The 19275-nt window shown below is 43.8% G+C and overlaps 2 protein-coding genes across 4 annotated transcripts in view; both read right to left on the bottom strand.

The window, feature by feature from the left end:
* Positions 1-19275, bottom strand: part of LOC119926616 (pancreatic alpha-amylase-like) — a 49522-nt gene that overhangs the window by 17757 nt on the left and 12490 nt on the right. Inside the window, exon 1 of one of the 2 annotated variants that reach the window (XM_038744758.1) lies at positions 3926-4017. The exons of the other annotated variant lie outside the window; for it this stretch is intronic. The gene's annotated coding sequence lies outside the window, so the exon portion shown is untranslated. Of the gene's footprint in view, positions 1-3925; positions 4018-19275 lie in introns of those variants that run through there. 2 annotated transcript variants of the gene reach the window in all.
* The window catches only part of RNPC3 (RNA binding region (RNP1, RRM) containing 3), a 49216-nt gene continuing 45206 nt past the window's right edge, over positions 15266-19275 (bottom strand). For both annotated transcript variants that reach the window (XR_005450352.1, XR_005450353.1), the window contains 2 exons: positions 17397-17526; positions 15266-15295 (listed from right to left, as the gene is read on the bottom strand). The gene's annotated coding sequence lies outside the window, so the exon portion shown is untranslated. The remainder of the gene's footprint in view (positions 15296-17396; positions 17527-19275) is intronic.

Genomic DNA, 19275 nt, shown 5'->3' with positions numbered 1-19275 from the left:
TCTATATGTTGCCAACTTGTACTGCCCAAGCACTTAGTACAGTGCTCTGTACACAGTAAGCGCTCAATAAATACGACTGACTGAATGAATGATTAACTTTCCAGCACAGAGTTACATCATGCTTCTGCCAGCTCCAGCTCTTATGAATTTATTTTATCCATCAACCAAGGGTATTTGCTTCCACCAGCTCTAGCTCTTATGAATTCATTTTACATATCAATCAAGGGTATTTAGTGGACACTTATCACGTGCAGAAAACAGCCCTAAATTCTTGGGAGACTACAACAGAGTCAGTAAAAATGATCCCCGCTCTCAAGGACACTCTACTTGGCACTAATGCATATAGGTCTGTTCTCTTTATTTTGTACTGAAGCAGTTATTATATGCCAAGCACTATACTAAGCACTGGGGAGAGACAATCCAATCCAATCAGACATAGTCCCTATCCCATATGGGGCTCATGGTCTAAGGGTGGGGAAAAGGAACAAGCATTAAACCCCTGTTTCACAGTTTGGGAAACTGAGGCAAAGAGAAGTTAAGTGCCTTTTCCAAAGTCACACAGCAGGCAAGTAGCCAATTCTGGATTAGACCTCAGATCTGGGGTGTAGCGAAAGGGAGACGAGAATGTGGGGGACACAATGGGTACATGGCAACTGGCACATGGGCTGTACCTGCAGGCTATCCTCTGGGAAATGACTTCCTAAATACATCTTATTTGGTCTTGCTCATTTCTGGTTTACTGGGCAGAGGCCACAGGAACTAGGATTAAACAAGTTACCCTCTCTACTTTTCATCCAGGCAAAACTCTACCTACTGCAGGCTTCGGATACTGTCTGCTTTGAGAATCCCAACTCTGCTGCTTGTCTGCTGTGTGACTCTGGGCAAGTCACTTAACTTCTCTGTGCCTCAGTTCCCTCATCTGTAAAATGGGGATTAAGTCTGTGAGCCCCCTGTGGGACAACCTGATTACCTTGTATCCTCCCCAGAACTTAGAACAGTGCTTTGCACATAGTAAGTGCTTGACAAATACCAAAATTATCATTATTATTATTATTATTACCTCCCTGACTAATCTGCCCCAGAATTTGTAGAGCCGCGGCTGTGGCAATACAACATATCCTCTCGCAGGAAAGTGTGCAGACCTTCTCATGCCCCAGGAATTTGCAATTGTTTGGTGATGGGGAAAGAGTGTGCATAGAAATTCCAAGTCCTGGCCCTTCACTCCCTAAGTCAAACATCTGGGTTGGCAGCGTAGCTCAGTGGAAAGAGCACGGGCTTTGGAGTCAGAGGTCATGGGTTCAAATCCCGGCTCTGCCAAATGTCAGCTGTGTGACTTTGGGCAAGTCACTTAACTTCTCTGGGCCTCAGTTACCTCATTCTGTAAAATGGGTATGAAGACTGTGAGCCTCCCGTGGGACAACCTGATCACCTTGTAACCTCCCCAGCGCTTAGAACAGTGCTTTGCACATAGTAAGTGCTTAATAAATGCCATCATCATTATTAATATATTTTTCTCATTCCCTCATGGGGATCAAAGGGTGGGATCACCTGGACATTTTGAGTGTCGCTAGGACAAACTACCGAAAAGTGGAACTAATGATAACATTGAATATGTGTTACAACACAGCTAGTGCTCCTTCATATTTCCCATATTTCAGGGGTGCCTGCACCCCTTTATTCTCAGGACCCTACCTTCCTCCCTCACTCTGTTGTACTGTACTTTCCCAAGCACTTGGTGCAGTCTTCTGTACCCAGCAAACAATCAATAAATATCATTGATTGATTGAAAGAGCCAAGGCCTGAGAGTTCTAAACCCAGCTCTGTCACCTGTCTCCCATCCCCACAGCAGCACATGTTATATCTGTACATGTCTGTAATTTATTTATCTATTTCCATCAACATCTGTCAGCTCATTGTGGGCAGGAAGGTGTCTCTTTGTTGTTATACTGTACTCTCCCAAGCAATTAGTGCAGTGCTTTGCTGACTGATTGAATGAATGAATGCCGAGTGAACTTGGGTAAGTCACTTAATCAATCAATCAATCATATTTATTGAGCGCTTACTATGTGCAGAGCACTGTACTAAGCGCTTGGGAAGTACAAATTGGCAACATATAGAGACAGTCCCTACCCAACATTGGGCTCACAGTCTAAAAGGGGGAGACAGAGAACAAAACCAAACATACTAACAAAATAAAATAAATAGATAATAACAATTATAATATAATAATAATAATAGATAATAATCATTAATAATAATGATGGTATTTGCTAAGCGCTTACTACGCACAAAGCACTGTTCTAAGCACTGGAGAGGTTACAAGGGGATCAGGTTGTTCCACGGAGGGCTCACGGTTTTAATCCCCATATTACAGATGAGGTAACTGAGGCACAGAGAAGTTAAGTGACTTGCCCAAAGTCACATAGCTGACAGTTGGCGGAGCTGGGATTTGAACCCACAACCTCTGACTCCAAAGCCCACGCTTTTTCCATTGAGTTCTCTGTGCCTCAATTTCCTCAACTGTAAAATGGGGATTAAAATACCCATTCTCCCTCCTACTTAGACTGTGAGCCTTATGTGAGTCAGAGACTGTTTGCCATCTGATTATCCTGGATCTGTCCAATCACTTGGTACAGCACTTGGCACATAGTAACTGCTTAAAAATCAAAATTCATTATTGTTAATAATAATAACAAAAAATAACAAATCCCCCTAAAGCCCCAATTCATTAGCTGGGATTTCTTCCTTGGGCCCTGAGGCTCTCCCAAAATACTAAATCCCTTGTGGGGGAATACCATCACAAAGCAGCGTGGCTCAGTGGAAAAAGCCCGGGCTTTGAAGTCAGAGGTCATGGGTTCAAATCCCGACTCCACCACTTGTCAACTGTGTGACTTTGGGCAAGTCACTTACCTTCTCTGGGCCTTAGTTCCCTCATCTGTAAAATGGGGATGAAGACTGTGAGCCCCACGTGGGACAACCTGATCACCTTGTAAATTCCCCAGCGCTTAGAACAGTGCTCTGCACATAGTAAGCGCTTAATAAATGCCATTAAAAAAAAAAAAGCAATGTCAATAGTCCCCCACCTTGTTTCCTCAATTCTATTTCTTTTTCAGTCTTTCCAGGAGCCCATACCCTACTTTGATATTCTCCTAAAAACACATTATGCTTTTTACCTCATCCAAATGAACCTCTGAATACTCTCCCAGGCTTCAACTACAGTGTAAATCTTCCCAAACTCCTAAGACTATGAAAATAAAAAACTAATACATTAAAAGGAAATTTAAAACAAAAGAGTTAAAGGGGAAAAAAAACCTGAAAGCTAGTCTCCATGAGAATCTCAGCCTGCCTTCCCTTGGGTTGTTGGTATAGTTACAAGTTTTCCAAGAGGAATTTAAACTCTAAAATGGAGTCTGCAGATGAATGCAAATCTCTTTCTTGACACCAAAAGCTCAGATTAAATTAAAAGAAGTCAAATCATTTAAGACCTGGAAAATGCCTAAAGGGGAAAGGCCACCAGCTTGTTTAAATGGGTATCTATTATCTCTCAGTGACTCATATTCTCTAAACTGACCTTCCGGGAGAGGAAATTTCCTATTACAGTAGAGGCTGAAGCACTGCACTAAGTCAGCTGACTGTCCCTGGGAAAATTGCCCTGAGTATTCCCCATTTTCCCTTTAAAATCGACCACAGAGGTTCCCGGGCAATGAACAAACAATCCCAAAAGGCGAAATAAACAGAGCTTCACAACAAAAACATATCATTCATTTCATTTAACTTCAATCACCTTCCTTTAAAAACCAGATCTTATTCCATATTCCGGTTCGAACAGCATTGGCTCATCAGGATAAGTTAATAGGGGAAAGATGACTTCCTTTTAAAAGGTCAAATGCAAAGCAAAGAAAAAAATGTTCTAAAAAGAACTCACCCATCCAGAGCTTTTTCTTCAGAACTAATGTTCCCAAAGCTTCCCAAACCCCGCCTCCCAAATGCCTGCTCTCTAAAAGAGCAATACTCCCTTTCTTCACCCTAGGTAGCAGTGTCTTATAACTGCCATCTACCAGGATAAACTAAGAGTACAGATTTTTTTACTTTACACCCGGAGGAAGTTGGGATTTAATTACTGATTACTATCCAGGAGAGGATAGTTTAACTAATCCTATCACCCTGTTGTTCTGGGATTGTTAGGGAAAACTGGGTTGAACTTTTTTGTTGTTGCAAACAAAAAATGGAACATCCAGTAACTTTTAATATAGTCTCATTTTTCTTCAGTTGCTCACAACTGGAATGCCATCCACATCAACCTAGACTTTGAGGTCACAGGTTGTTCTGCTGGCAATCCTTTCGTCTTATTTTTTGAGACTTTGGTTGTTCTCCTTAAAAATACTTCACTTATACTTCTCTGAATCATACTAGCATTTCTATACGGTCAAAAAAGAGGGTGGTTGTCTAACCTCTGAAAATCATGATTCAACAATCCAATATAAAAATGCCTACTGAGACTGCAGTTCTGAAAATAAAGCCAAACCCTGAAACATAACAGTATGCCACATTCAGGGTGACGGTGAGCCTCAGAAGTATTTTCCCAAATGCTTAATAATAATAATAACAATAATAGCATTTGTTAAGCACTTACTACGTGCAAAACACTGTTCTAAGTGCTGAGGAGGTTACAAGGTGATCAGGCTGTCCCACGGGGGGCTCACAGTCTTCATCCCCATTTTACAGATGAGGTAACTGAGGCACAGAGAAGTTAAGTGACATGCCCAAAGTCACACAGCTGACAGTTGGTGGATGTGGGATTTAAACCCATGACCTCTGATTCCAAAGCCCTTGCTCTTTCCACTGAGCCACGCTGCTTCACATACAGTGCTCTGTGCACAGAAATAAAATCTATTGATTGGTTGATTAAAGATAAAGAGCCCAAACATACCTTGGCACAGACTTTCTGACAGAAAAGACAAGCTTTTGGACCCAGGACACTGTGAAAGGAGAGTCACCGCACAATCCGTACCTTTGGGCTCTTCACACACATCCAGGGTTAGATGTAAACAAACCTAAAGGGGGTTACACAACTCTCTCCGAAATCAAATGATATGAGCAAAGGAATGACTTTCGTAAACAGAATTTAGGCACTATGGGAATTTTGTTGGGGCAAACATGGAAATAACTTCTCCTTCGGCTCAAAAAAACCCATGGGCTAGTGGAAAGAGGATGGGCCTGGGAGCTAGAGGAGCTGAGTTCTAATGCCGGATCCACCAGTTGTCGGCTATGTGACCTTGAGCAGGCATTTCACTTAACTTCTCTGTGGCTCAGTTCCCTTATCTGCAAAAATGGGGATTCAACTAAGACCGTGAGCCATGTGGGACCTATCTTGTGCTCTGCACATAGTAAGCGCTCAATAAATACGATTGATTGATCTCAGGGCTTAGTGTACTGCTTAGCACATTCATTCATTCAATCGTATGTATGGAGCGCTTACTGTGTGCAGAGCACTGTACTGAGCGCTTGGGAAGTACAAATCAGCAACATATAGAGACAATCTCTACCCAAAAATGGGCTCACAGTCTAGAAGTCTAGCAAGTGGTGATTAACAAAAGCCACAGTTATTACCTTTTCTGTAAAATGCAGTTTAAGACTATGAGTATTTGGGAAGCAACTCTCAAGCAGTACTTCAGAATGCTTGGGAAGCAGCATGACTCAGTGGATAGAGCCCAGGCCCGGGAGTCAGAAGGACCTGGGTTCTAATCCCGGCTCCACCACTTGTCTGCTGTGTGACCTTGGGCAAGTCACTTCATTTCCCTGGGCCTCGGTTCCCTCATCTGTAAAATGGGAATTGAGACTGTGAGCGCCACTTGGGACATTTAACTACCTCCTCAGGCCCCTTGCACTCCCCGCCCCCTCCCATCCCTCACCCAAATCGATTTGGCCATCAATCAATCGTACTTATTGAGCACTTACTGTGTGCAGAGCACTGTACTAAGCGCTTGGGAAGTACAAGTTGAATACAAGTTATTGTATCAGTACAATAAAGCCATCTACTTTATTAAGAAAATTAACACCATCCAGTGTGAGCTCCCCAAAATCCCCCCTCCCCGTCCTCAATCCTCCCTCCTCTCAGCCCCCTCTTCAACTTTGTTATCCTTCCCAGCAGTGAGAATCAGCATGGTTCAGTGGAAAGAGCACAGGCTTTGGAGTCAGAGGTCATGGGTTCAAGTCCCGGCTCCAATGTTCAGCTGTGTGACTTTGGGAAAGTCACTTCACTTCTCTGTACTTCAGTTACCTTATCTGTAAAAATGGGGATTAAGACTGTAAGCCCCCCATGGGATAACCTGATCACCTTGTAACCTCCCCAGTGCTTAGAACAGTGCTTTGCACAAAGTAAGCACTTAATAAATGCCATCATTATTATTATTATCTCCAGAGGAGATCTCCTGCTTCCTCTCAAGTGCCATCCCCTCCATATGTGCATCAGACCCCATTCTTTTGCACCTTATAAAAACTTTCACGCCTTCCCTCCTTCCCTCCTTAACTTCCATCTTCAACCACTCATTCTCCAATGGCTTCTTCCCCACTGCCTTCGAACATATCTGTAATTATATCTATAACTCTATTTATCTATTTTGATGCTATTGATGCCTGTCTACCTGCTTTGTTTTGTTGTCTGTCTCCCCCCTTCTAGACTGTGAACCTGTTCTTCGGTAGGGATTGTCTCTTTCTGTTACCGAACTGTACTTTCCAAGTGCTTAGAACAGTGCTCTGCACACAGCAAGCGCTCAATAGATACGATTGAATGAATTGAATGAATGAATGAATGAAACATGCCCACATCTCCCCCATCCTAAATAAACCCTCCCTTGACCCCATAGCCCTAACCAGTTGTCGCCCCATCTCCCTCCTACCTTTCCTCTCCTAACTCCTTGAGCGAGTCGTCTTCACTAGCTGCCTTGAATTCCTCTCCTCCAACTCTTTCTTGGACCCCCTCCAATCTGGTTCCACACCCTTCACTCCACTGAAACCACCCTTTCAAAGGTCACCAGTGATCTCCTTCATACCAAACCCAATGGCACCTACTCCATCGTGATCCTCCTCGATCTCTAAGCTGCCATTAACACTAGGGACCAACCCCTTCTCCTCAATACATTACCCAAACCTTGGCTTCACTGACTCTGTCCTCTCCTGGTTCTCCTCTTACCTCTCTGGCCGTTCCTTCTCATTCTCCTTTCCGAGCTCCTCCTCCCACTCCCATCCCCTAACTGTAGGGGTGCCTCAAAGTTCAATTACTGGTCCCCTTCTATTCTCCATCTACATTCACTCCCTTGGAGAACTCATTCTCTCCCATGGCTTCTATTACCATCTCTATGCAGATGACAACCAAATCTACATCTCCTCCCCTGTTCTCTCTCCCCCTTTCCAGGCTCACATCTCTTCCTGTTTTCATGATTTCTTTACTTGTATGTCCTCCTACCACCTCAAACTCAATATGTCCAAGACAGAGTTCCTTAGCTTCTCTACTAAACCCTGTCCTCTCCTGAACTTTCCTGTCACTGTAGATGGCACAACCATTCTTCCCATCTCACAAGCCCATAACTTTGGTGTCATCCTTGACTCCGCTCTCTCATTCTCCCCACACATCCAATCCATCACCAAATCCTGCCTCTCTCACCTTCGCAACTTCATCAAGATCTGTCCTTTCCTCTACATCCAAACTGCTACCATGTTAGTACATCACTCATCTTATCCTGACTGGATTACTGCATCAGCCTCCTTTCTGACCACTCAACCTCCTGCCTCTCCCCACTTCAGTCCAAGCATCATGGCTCAAAGGAAAGAGCATGGGCTTTTGAGCGAGAGGTCAGGGGTTCAAACCCCAGCTCTGCCAATTGTCAGCTGTGTGACTTTGGGGAAGTCACTTCACTTCTCTGGACCTCAGTTACTTCATCTGTAAAATGGGGATTAAGACTGTGAGTCCCCCGAGGGACAACCTGATCACCTTGTAACCTCCCCAGCACTTTGAACAGTGCTTTGCACTTAGTAAGCACTTAATAAATGCTATTATTATTATTATTACTTCACTGTGCCCAGATTATCTTTCCACAGAAATAGTCAGGGCATGTCACCCCCTCCCCAAAAATCTCCGGTGGTTGCCTATCCACCTCTGTATCCAACAAAAACTCCTCACTGTTGGCTTTAAAGCTCTCCATCACCTTGCCCCCTCCTACCTCACCTCCTTTTTCACCTATGTCCCAGCCCACACACTCCGCTCCTCTGGTGCTAACCTTCTCACTGTGCCTCCATCTCACCTGTCTCGCCGCCGACCCCTGGCCCAAGTCCTACCTCTGGCCTGGAAAGCCCTCCCTCCTCAAATCCACCAGACAATCACTCTTCCCCACTTCTAAACCCTACTGAAGGTACACATCCTCCAAGAGGCCTTCCCAGACTAAGCCCTGCTTTTCCTCAGCTCCTTCTCCCTTCCATGTCACCATGACTCGCTCCCTTTGCTCTTCCCCACCTCACCGCCTCACAGCACTTATGTATATATCTATAATTCTACATATTTATATTGATGCCTGTTTACTTGTTCTGATGTCTGTCTCCCCCTCTTTAGACTGTGAGTTCGTTGCGGGCAGGGATTGTCTCTCTTTATTGCCGTCTTGTACTTTCCAAGCGCTTACTACAGTGCTCTGCACATAGTAAGTGCTCAATAAATACTACTGAATGAATGAATGACAGGGACTGAGTCCAACCCAATTTGCTTGTATCTGCCCCAGCGCTTAATACAGTGCCTGGCACATAAGTAAGTGCTTAAGAAATGCCATAATAATTATTATTACAATATAACAACGGACACATTCCTGCCCCCAATGAGCTCACAGTCTAGAGGACTGTTGGCAGCGTGTTGGCAATGGATTTCCAGGGTAATGTGATAGGAAGGTTTCAGGGATTACCTGGGCACGAGCCACAGAGCACTGCTGGCAGAAACCCAGATATCAGGGCAAACTTGTCCACCTCAAGTACATCCTTGCGTATTTTAACTCTGCCCTCTGCTCTGCACCTCTGTCACCCATTGCCCAGGGACAGGTTTGAGAATTGGCATGGCAAGAGAGAGAGAGACCAAGGTAAAAAGGCTGAGTTTATACTAAATTTATTCCATACGGCGAATTGAACTTTCCTTTCAGGAGGAATATGATTACTTAATTATTTGGATGCAGCAAATTGAACTTCCATTTTGGGAGGAATAGGATTTTTAAATTATATTTGAGCTTCCCTAGAAGGAGGAATATACTTATGCACTCTTCGCATACGGTGAAACACCTACCTCCCACCCACAGCCGCGTGGCTCAGTGGAAAAAGCACGGGCTGGGGAGCCAGAGGTCGTGGGTTCTAATCCCAGCTCTGCCACTTGTCAGCTGTGTGACCTCGGACAAGTCACTTAACTTCTCTGGGCCACAGTTCCCTTATCTGTAAAATGGAGATGAAGGCTGTGAGCCCCACGTGGGACAACCTGATTACCTTGTATCTACCCGAGCACTGAGAACAGTGCTTGGCACATAGCAAACACTTAACAAATACCAACATTATTGTTGTTGTTGTTATTATTATTATTATTATTATTATTATTATTATTTCCACCCAGGAGGAATCCACTTATGCCTTGTTTGCACGTGGCGAAGCACGTAACTCCCACCCACAAATGCTTCCCACTCAGGATTACATTTATGCGTTACATGTTCGTGGCAAAATACCCTAACTTCCAGCCCCGTGAGTGTTCAACGGGTCAACCGCCCGTCCCAAGGCTCCTCATTTTGTGCAGCCAGAGTGGACATCTCATGCTCTGGGCAGAGGTGACACGCAGCCGGCTGCTGCAAGTCTCAGTGAACTACCCAGAAAGTCAAAGGCCACAAGTATTAATTTCCTGTGTTCCTAGGCCATTCCAGCTTCTGGCCTTTGCTGGTCCAATCTCCACCCTCCCCCTCTCCTCCATACCTTATTTGGTTCATTCATTCATTCAATTGTATTTTTTGAGCGCTTTCTGTGTGCAGAGCACTGTACTAAGCGCTTGGGAAGTACAAGTTGGCAACATATTCATTCATTCAATCATATTCATTGAGCGCTTACTGTGTGCAGAGCAACTGTACTAAGCTCTTGGGAGGTACAAGTTTGCAACATATGGAGACGGTCCCTACCCAACAATGGGCTCACAGTCTAAAAGGGGGAGACGGACAACAAAACAAAACATATAAACCAAATTAGATAAATAGAATAAATATGTACAAGTAAAATAGAGTAATAAATATGTACAAACATATATACATATATACAGGTGCTGTGGGGAAGGGAAGGAGGTAAAGCCAGGGGGATGGGGAGGGGGAGGTGGTGGAGAGGAAGGAGGGGGCTCCTACCTAACAACGGGCTCACAGTCTAAAAGACTTATTTGGTTGGCATTGGGGACAAGGGATACCTTCTGTATTCCTGCCTGGGATGTCAATCTAACAGTTTTGGAGGTGGGGGGGGTGCCCCGCACTTGTTTCCAAGTTCTGCTTTGCTGACTTGGGCAGTCACAAGATGATAGCATTTAGCCTTGAGATAATAATAATAATAATAATAATAATAATAATGGCATTTGTTAAGCACTTACTACGCACCAAGCACTGTTCTAATTGCTGGGTGGGGGGATACATGGTCATCAGGTTGTCCCATGTGGGGCTCACAGTCTTAATTCTCATTTTACAGATGACGTAACTGAGGCCCAGAGAATAATAATAATAATGATGGCATTTATTAAGCACTTACTATGTGCCAAGCACTGTTCTAAGTGCTTGGGGGGGAATACAAGGTCATCAGGTTGTCCCACGTGGGGCTCACAGTCTTAATCCTCATTTTACAGATAAGGTAACTGAGGCCCAGAGAATAATAATAATAATAATAATAATAATGGCATTCATTAAGCACTTACTATATGCCAAGCACTGTTCTAAGTGCTTGGGGGGGGGGGATGCAAGGTCATCAGGTTGTCCCACGTGGGGCTCACAGTCTTAATCCTCATTTTACAGATAAGGTAACTGAGGCCCAGAGAATAATAATAATAATAATAATAATGACGGCATTTATTAAGCACTTACTGTGTGCCAAGCACTGTTCTAAGTGCTTGGGGGGGGGATACAAGGTCATCATATTGTCCCACGTGGGACTCACAGTCTTAATCCTCATTTTACAGATGAGGTAACTGAGGCCCAGAGAATAATAATAATAATAATAATAATAATAATAATGGCATTTGTTAAGCACTTACTATGTGCCCAGCACTGTTCTAAGTGCTGGGGGAGGGGGGGGGGGGATACAAGGTCATCAGGTTGTCCCACGTGGGGCTCACAGTCTTAATCCTCATTTTACAGATGAGGTAACTGAGGCCTAGAGAATAATAATAATAATGATAATAATAATAATAATAATAATAATAATAATGGCATTTATTAAGCACTTACTATGTGCCAAGCACTGTTCTAAGTGCTTGGGGGGGGGGGGATACAAGGTCATCAAGTTGTCCCACGTGGGGCTCACAGTCTTAATCCTCATTTTACAGATGAGGTAGCTGAGGCCCAGAGAATAATTAATAATAATAATGATGGCATTTATTAAGCACTTACTATGTGCCAAGCACTGTTCTAAGCACTGGGGAGGTTACAAGGTGACCAGGTTGTCCCACTGGGGGCTCACAGTCTTAATCCCCATTTTACAGATGAGGTAACTGAGGCCCAGAGAAGTGAAGTGACTTTCCCAAAGTCACACAGCAGACATGTGGTGGAGCTGGGATTAGAACCCACGACCTCTGACTCCCAAGCCCGGGCTCTTGCCACTGAGCCACGAGATGGTGGGTACCCCTCTCCACCTGGGGACACCATCAATATTATTTCTCCATCATTATTGACTCCCACGCCCATTGCTCTCCCCAGTTGTTTCAGAAGGAGCGTGGGGTTGTGGATAGAGCAGGGGCCTGAGAGTAAGAAGTTCATGGGTTCTAATCCTGACCACTTGTCTTCTGTGTGACCTTGGGCAAATCACTTCACTTCTCTGGACCCCAATTACCTCATCTGTAAAATGACGATCAAGACTGTGAGCCGCAAGTGGGAGAGGGACTGTGTCCAACACGATTTGTTTGTATCCACCCCAGTGCTTACTACCGTTCCTGGTACATAGTAAGTGCTTAATAAATGCCATAATTATTAATATTAATAATAATGGTATTTGTTGCACACTTAGTAGGTGCCAAGCACTGTTTTAAGAGCTGGGTTGTTTAATCATCCTCCTCAAACACCCTGTTCCCCCACGACTCCCATCTCTTGCCCCTAATGATCTGGCCATGTATTTTATTGAGAAAATTGAAACCATCAGTTGAGATCTCCCTAAAACCCCCCAGCTTCTCTCCAGTCTCTCCCTCCTCCTGCCCAGCAGTATCTCCTGCCTTCTCTGGAAATCCACTCCTTCACCTGTGCCTCTGACCCCATTCCTTCATGCCTTAACAAAGCACTTGTCCCTCCCTTCTTCTCTCACTGATTGCCATTTTCTACTGTTCGCTCTTTAAAGTCTTCTTCCCTCCCGCTTTCACACGTGCTTATTTCTCCCTTAGCCAAAAAAAGCCCTACCTTGACCCCATCAGTCTCTCCAATTATCGCCCCATCTCCTACCTACCATTCCTCTTCAAACTCCTTGAATAAGTTGTCTACTCTTGCTGTCTCCAGCTCCTCTCCACCAATTTTCCCCTTGACCCATTCCAATCAGGTTTCTGACCCCTTTACTCCACAGAAATTGCCCTCTCAAAGGTCACAAATGATCTTCTTGTCAAATCCAACGGCCTATTTCGTCTTATGCTGTCGAGTCTTTTCTGTCCCATAGTGACTCCATGGACACGTCTCTCCCAGAACGTCCCACCTCCATCTGCACTCGTTCTGGTAGTGTATCCATAGTTTTCTTGATAAAAATACAGAAGTGGTTTACCATTGACTTCTTCCACAGAGTAAACTTGAGTCTCCGCCCTCGACTCTTTTCCATGCCGCTGCTACCCAGCACAGGTGAGTTTTGACTTGTAGCTAAAGGACTGCCTTCCACTCGCTAGCCACTGCCCAAGCTAGGAATGGAATAGATAGGCCTCTGCTTGACTCTCCCACCCGCAACCAAGACTGGTAGAGTACAATCCTGAGGGGCAGGTGCGATCCTGAGAAGGAGCCAATGGTCTACACTCCACCTTAATCCTCCTCAATCTCTCAGCTGGCTTTGACAATTTCTACCACCCCCTCCTCCTGAAAACATTATCCACCCTTGGTTTCACTGACACTGTCCTCTCCTGGTCTTCTTCCTATTTCTAGAGCCACTTGTTCTCAGTCTATTGTGGGGTTCTGCTCTGCCTTCCAACCCCTAATTATGGGAGTCCCTCATTCATTCATTTATTCAATACGATTGATTGATTCATTCATTCATGAATGAATGAAGCAGCGTGGAGAAGCAGCGTGGCTCGGTGGAAATAGCATGGGCTATGGAGTCAGAGGTCATGGGTTCAAATCCCGGCTCCACCAATTGTTAGCTGTGTGACTTTGGGCAAGTCACTTAACTTCTCTGTGCCTCAGTTACCTCATCTTTAAAATGGGGATTAAGATTGTGAGCCCCACGTGGGACAACCTGATCGCCTTGTATCCCCGCCCAGTGCTTAAAACAGTGCTTTGCACATAGTAAGTGCTTAACAAATACCATCATCATTATTATTATTATTCATTCAATCGTATTGAGCGCTTACTGTGTGCAGAGCACTGCACTAAGCGCTTGGATAGTACAAGTCGGCAACGCATAGAGACAGTCTCTACCCAACAATGGGCTCACAGTCTAGAAGGGGAGGCTCAAGGCTCAGTTCTGGGTCTAGACTGTAAGCTTATTGTGGACAGGGAACTCTGTTATACCGTACTCTCCCAAGGGCTTAGTACAGGGCTCTGCAAACAGTAAGTCCTCAATAAATATGATTGATTGATTCTCATTCCCCTCCTTTTCACTATCTACATCCACTCCATTGGAGAGCTCATTTACTCCTGTAGTTTCAACTACCATTTCTATGCAGATGATCCCCAAATCTACATCTCCAGCCCTGATCTCTCTCCCTCTCTGCAGTCTCACATTTCTTCCTGCCTTCAGGATATCCCTACTTGGATGTCCCACTGATACCAAAAGGTAACATGCTCAAAACAGAGCTCCTTATCTTCCCACCCAAAGCCTATCCTCCACTTGACTTTTCTGAGCACCATTATCCTCCCTGCCTCACAAGTCCATAGCTTTGGCATTAGCTTCACTCATGTATCTCATTCAACCCATATATTCAATCTGTCCCCAAATTCTGTTGGTTCAGTCTTCACAACGTTGCTGAAGTTTGCCCTTTCCTTCCTCTCCATCCAAACTGCTACCACATTAATACAAGCACTTATCTTTTCCTGCCTTGACTACTGGATCAGCCTCCTTGCTGACCTCTCTGAGCCCTGTCTCTCCTCACTCCAGGACATAATTCACTCTGCTGTCGAAATCATTTTTTTTATAAAAATGTTCACTTGATATTTTCCCACTCTTCAAGAACCTCCTGCAGTTGCCCATCCACCTCTGTAAACAGAAACTCCTTATCATAGGCTTTAAAATACTCACTCACCTTGCCCCCACTTACCTACCTCTCTGAATTCCTACTACAACCCAGCCCACATACTTCACCCCTTAAATAATAATAAAAATGGCATTTGTTAAGTGCTTACTATGTGCAGAGCACTGTTCTAAGCGCTAGAAGCTAACCTATTCACTGTACCTTGATCTCATCTTCTCACCGCTAGCCTTTTGCCCAAATCCTGCCTCTGGTCTGGAACGTCCTCCCTCTTCATATCTGATAGATCATCACTCTCCTCACCTTCAAAGCCTTATTAAAAGTGCTTAGAGGAGTTCAGAGGGTAGGGTGGGCTGTAGTAGATCATAAAGGTAAGGGAGGGAGAGGAGAGTTAATCCAGTGCTTTAAGGCTGATGGTAAGGGGTTTCTGTCCGAAGAGGAGGTAGATGGGCAACCCACTGGAGGCTCTGGAGGAGTGAAGCATTATGCATGCATACACAAAAACACACATATACTTTTTTGCATACAATTTTCTGAAATATAGTCATTTGTGCCATAATCAATGAATGGTATTTATTGAGAACTTACTGTGTGAAGAGTACTATACTAAGCACTTGTAAGAATACAGTTCGAGTTGGTAAATATGATCTCTTCCCACAAGGAGCTTACAATCTATACGGGGAGAAAGACATAAAAATATATTACAGTTAAGGGAAATGGGAGAGTGTTAATATAAGTGCTGTGGTGCTAGGGGGTGGTGAAATACCAAGTACTTAAATAATAATTATACTAATAATTCTGGCATTTATTAAGTGCTTACTATTATGTGCAAAGCACTGTTCTAAGCACTGGGGAGGTTACAAGGTGATCTGGTTGGACCACAGAGAGCTCACAGTCTTAATCCCCATTTTACAGATGAGGTAACTGAGGCACAGAGAAGTGAAGTGACTTGCCCAAAGTCACCCAGCTGACAATTGGCAGAGCCGTGATTTAAACCATGACCTCTGACCTCAAAACCCATGTTCTTTCCACTGAGCCACGCTGCTTCTCTAAAGGTTACAGACTCATGTGGATAAGTGATGCCAAAGGGAGGGCAAATACCACCTTGAAGTGTCTGACCAATTTATTCATCTAAATTTGAGAAACATTCCATATCACAGTTGATTCCCATACCATCTGGTCTAGCTCATATAGTCACTGACTTCCTTCGAGAGAAAATATGTTTGCATTTCACAATTTGAATATATAACTGTACTACAATGGAAATACTTAGGGAATCTTCTTCTCACAGCACGAGTCTTTTCTAGGTCTTTGATACAAAAATTGCCACAAGTAGATTCAGTGTAGGAAGAAATTGTTGTCAGTATGCATCTGACATCAATCAGGATGTGACACTGCTACACTTCCCAGCCTCTTTCCCAGACTTACAGGGATTGTCTCTAAGTAGGAGGGAGAATTGTTTTGTTAAGCGCATCCTCTGGATCAAACTCTATTCTAAGCACTGGAATAGGTAGAAATTAATGAGATTAGACACAGTCCCTGTCCCACATTCTCTCTGCTACCTCTGTCCAAAAGGAAAAGAGAAGGGTTTACTAAAATCAGGAAGGTGGAGAGCCCAGTGGGGAACTGAATAGCAGTGGCTGGAGGTAAGCAGCATGTCATAGTGGATAGAGCACAGGCCTGGGAATCACAAGGTCATGGGTTCTAATACTGCCTCCACCACTTGTCTGCTGTGTGACCTTGGGCAAGTCACTTCATTTCTCTGGGCCTCAGTTCCCTCATTTGTAAAATGGGGATTAAGACTGTGAGCCCCACGTGGGAGAGGGACCGTGTCCAACCTGATTACGTTGTGACTCAGTGCTTAGAACAGTGCTTGTCACATAGTAACCGCTTAATAAGTACCATCATTGTTATTAAAAGTGAGACAGCAGCTGAGAGAAGCTGCTACAACACCCAGAGTTTTTGACCTCAGAGAGAGGTTGCCTGTAAATTCAGCACTAGGAGCAATTTTTCTTACCTCCTCTGTTGCTCTGTTCCATTCAAACATGTGTCTGTTGAGTTTATTTGTGTACATCTAAATGTGTGTCTCTTTTAGACTGTGAGCCCACTGTTGGGTAGGGACTGTCTCTATATGTTGCCAACTTGTACTTCCCAAGCACTTAGTACAGTGCTCTGCACACAGTAAGCGCTCAATAAATATGATTGATGATGATGATGATGATGAGAGCAAGTGTGTGTGTCTTAAAAAATTACCCAAACTCTGTGGGCTGGTAAGAGAGACATTTTTTATTTGGAATGAGCTTTTCTGTCTTTAAATTGCATAACCTGAACCCTATAATAATAATAATAATAATAATAATAATAATAATAGTAATGGCATTCACTAAGTGCTTACTAAGCACTGGGGAGGATCAGGTTGTCCCATGGGGGGCTCACAGTCTTAATCCCCATTTTCCAGATGAGGTAACTGAGGTACACAGAAGTTAAGTGACTGGCCCAAAGTCACACAGCTGACAATTGGCAGAGCCAGGATTTGAACCCATAACCTCTGACTCCAAAGCCCGTGCTTTTTCCACTGAGCCACGCTGCTTCTCAGATTCTAGGCAGAGGTACCTAGAATTTGATGGGAGCACTATGAGATGGAGCTTTTAGGAAGGCCAGGGGCAAATTAGGGGATGAAGACAGGAAGGGAAGGAGAAGGAGGGAAGAAAGGAGGGGAAAGAGAAGAAAAGGAGGACAAGAAAGGGAGAGAAAAGAAGGAAAAAAAATTCACCTGCTTCATAGTATTTCCTCCTCTTCCACTGCTGCTGCTGCCTCTTTCTCATTAGGTTTCGGGGTTTTGAAGTGTGAGGAGGCATATGTCTTTAGGTCTCATTCTGTCTCTTCTACAGTTTCCTTTGTGTCTAAAGAGTAACCAAGAAATATAGACCACTAGGAAATTAACTCAGAGGCCGGGTCCATTTGTCAGCACTTGGATAGATACAAGTTAATCAGGTTGGACACAGTCCCTGTCCCAAATGAGGCCCACACTCTTCTCCACATTTTACAGATAAGGTAACCAAGGCATAGAGCTGTAAAATGACTTGCTCAAGGTCACACAATAGACATGTGGTGGAGCCAGGACTAGAACCCAAGTCCTTCTGATCCCAGGCCCATGTTCTATCCACTAAGCCACACTGCTCTGTACTAAGAGCTGCGGTAGATAAAATATAATCAGATTAGACACAGCCCCTGTCCCACATAGGGTTCACAGTCTTAATCACCATTTTACAGATGAAGTGAATGAGGCACAGGGAAGTTAAGTAACTTTCCCGAGTTCACCCAGCAGACAAATAGCAGGTCTGGGATTGGAACTCTGGTCCTCTGACTCTCAGCACCATGCTCTTTCCAGTCCAGGCCATGCTCCACTTGCAACCTCTTCCTCACACAGCACTCCCAATCTAGAACCCCTCCTGAAATCCATCAAATACCAGCTCTTCCCACCTTTAAAGCCCCCTAAAGTCTGACATCCTATAGGAAGTCTTCACCAATTCTTTCACAATGATCACGATCAATGATCATGAAAACCCAACGCCCATTCTAGTTTACTCTTACCATCAGTGCTTATATTTATTTTATTTGAAATTACATAATTTACTCAGCATTTCATGCTGATCTATTAAAACTTCTTTCTCCTGGAGCCAAGGAGAGACAGGTGTGACAAGCAACAAACACATATAATCTTTAGATACACTGGAATGAAGTTTCAAGTAGGTCTTTGAAGTTGGAGCGACATTCATGGATTCATGAAGCCGCATAGTCTAGTGGAAAGAGCATGTGTTTGAGGGCAAGTCACTTAACTTTGTTCTGCTTCGGTTTCCTCATTTGTAAACAGGGCTTAAAATCCTGTTTTCCCTTCCTCTTGCCTGTGAGCCCCATCTGGTCCAGGGACTGTTTCTCACATGATTATTCTGTATTTATCCCAGAGCTTAGTACAGTTCTTGATACACAGTAAGTGCTTCAGAAATATCTCAGTTATTATTATGGATTCATGGAGAGGATCTCACCAACAGAGGCATCTCTGCATTTGAAGGCAACTCCCTACACGAAGGTAAACCTGTTATTCATTGTTATTTAAAAAAAAGATAACATATGTCCCTTGGAGTAAGAAAATTTAAGATAAGGAAAAGATGATCTACATAAATAAATTAAAAAAAACTTTCATTTTTAACCGTTGAAGGGAACAAATTAGAAATGACAAGGTATCTTTCTAGAACTGATAACACTTACTGTATGACCTTTAGCTGTAAAAGACATGCTATAGCCTTCACCCCACAATAAATTAAATTAAGGAAGTTTTGCGAGCATTCAAATTTAAAACAACCCAATGATTAGGGCTGTGAAGTAAAAAAAAAAAAGAAATCCTCTAGAGGTTTGTGTCAGTCTGTGGAAGCCTCTGGATGAAAAACAATGATCAGAAGGGAGGAAAAATGGATTTCAGAACTTCAGCAACTCGAGTGAATAACTTAACCTCTCACTTCTCCCATCTGGAAACCTAAATATTTATCCAGCTCACAGAGGTGCTTTGGGAATAGTTAGTGATCTGAGACTGCTTTGAAGCAATAAAAAGGTCATGAGTTTTTTTGTTATTTTTTTTTTCCTCAAGGCAGCCA

This window comes from Tachyglossus aculeatus, chromosome 4 (assembly GCF_015852505.1).
Source record: "Tachyglossus aculeatus isolate mTacAcu1 chromosome 4, mTacAcu1.pri, whole genome shotgun sequence".
NCBI classification, from domain to species: domain Eukaryota; kingdom Metazoa; phylum Chordata; class Mammalia; order Monotremata; family Tachyglossidae; genus Tachyglossus; species Tachyglossus aculeatus.
The sequence above is the reverse complement of the archived record's forward strand: the minus strand, read 5'-3'. Positions and strand labels throughout refer to the sequence as shown.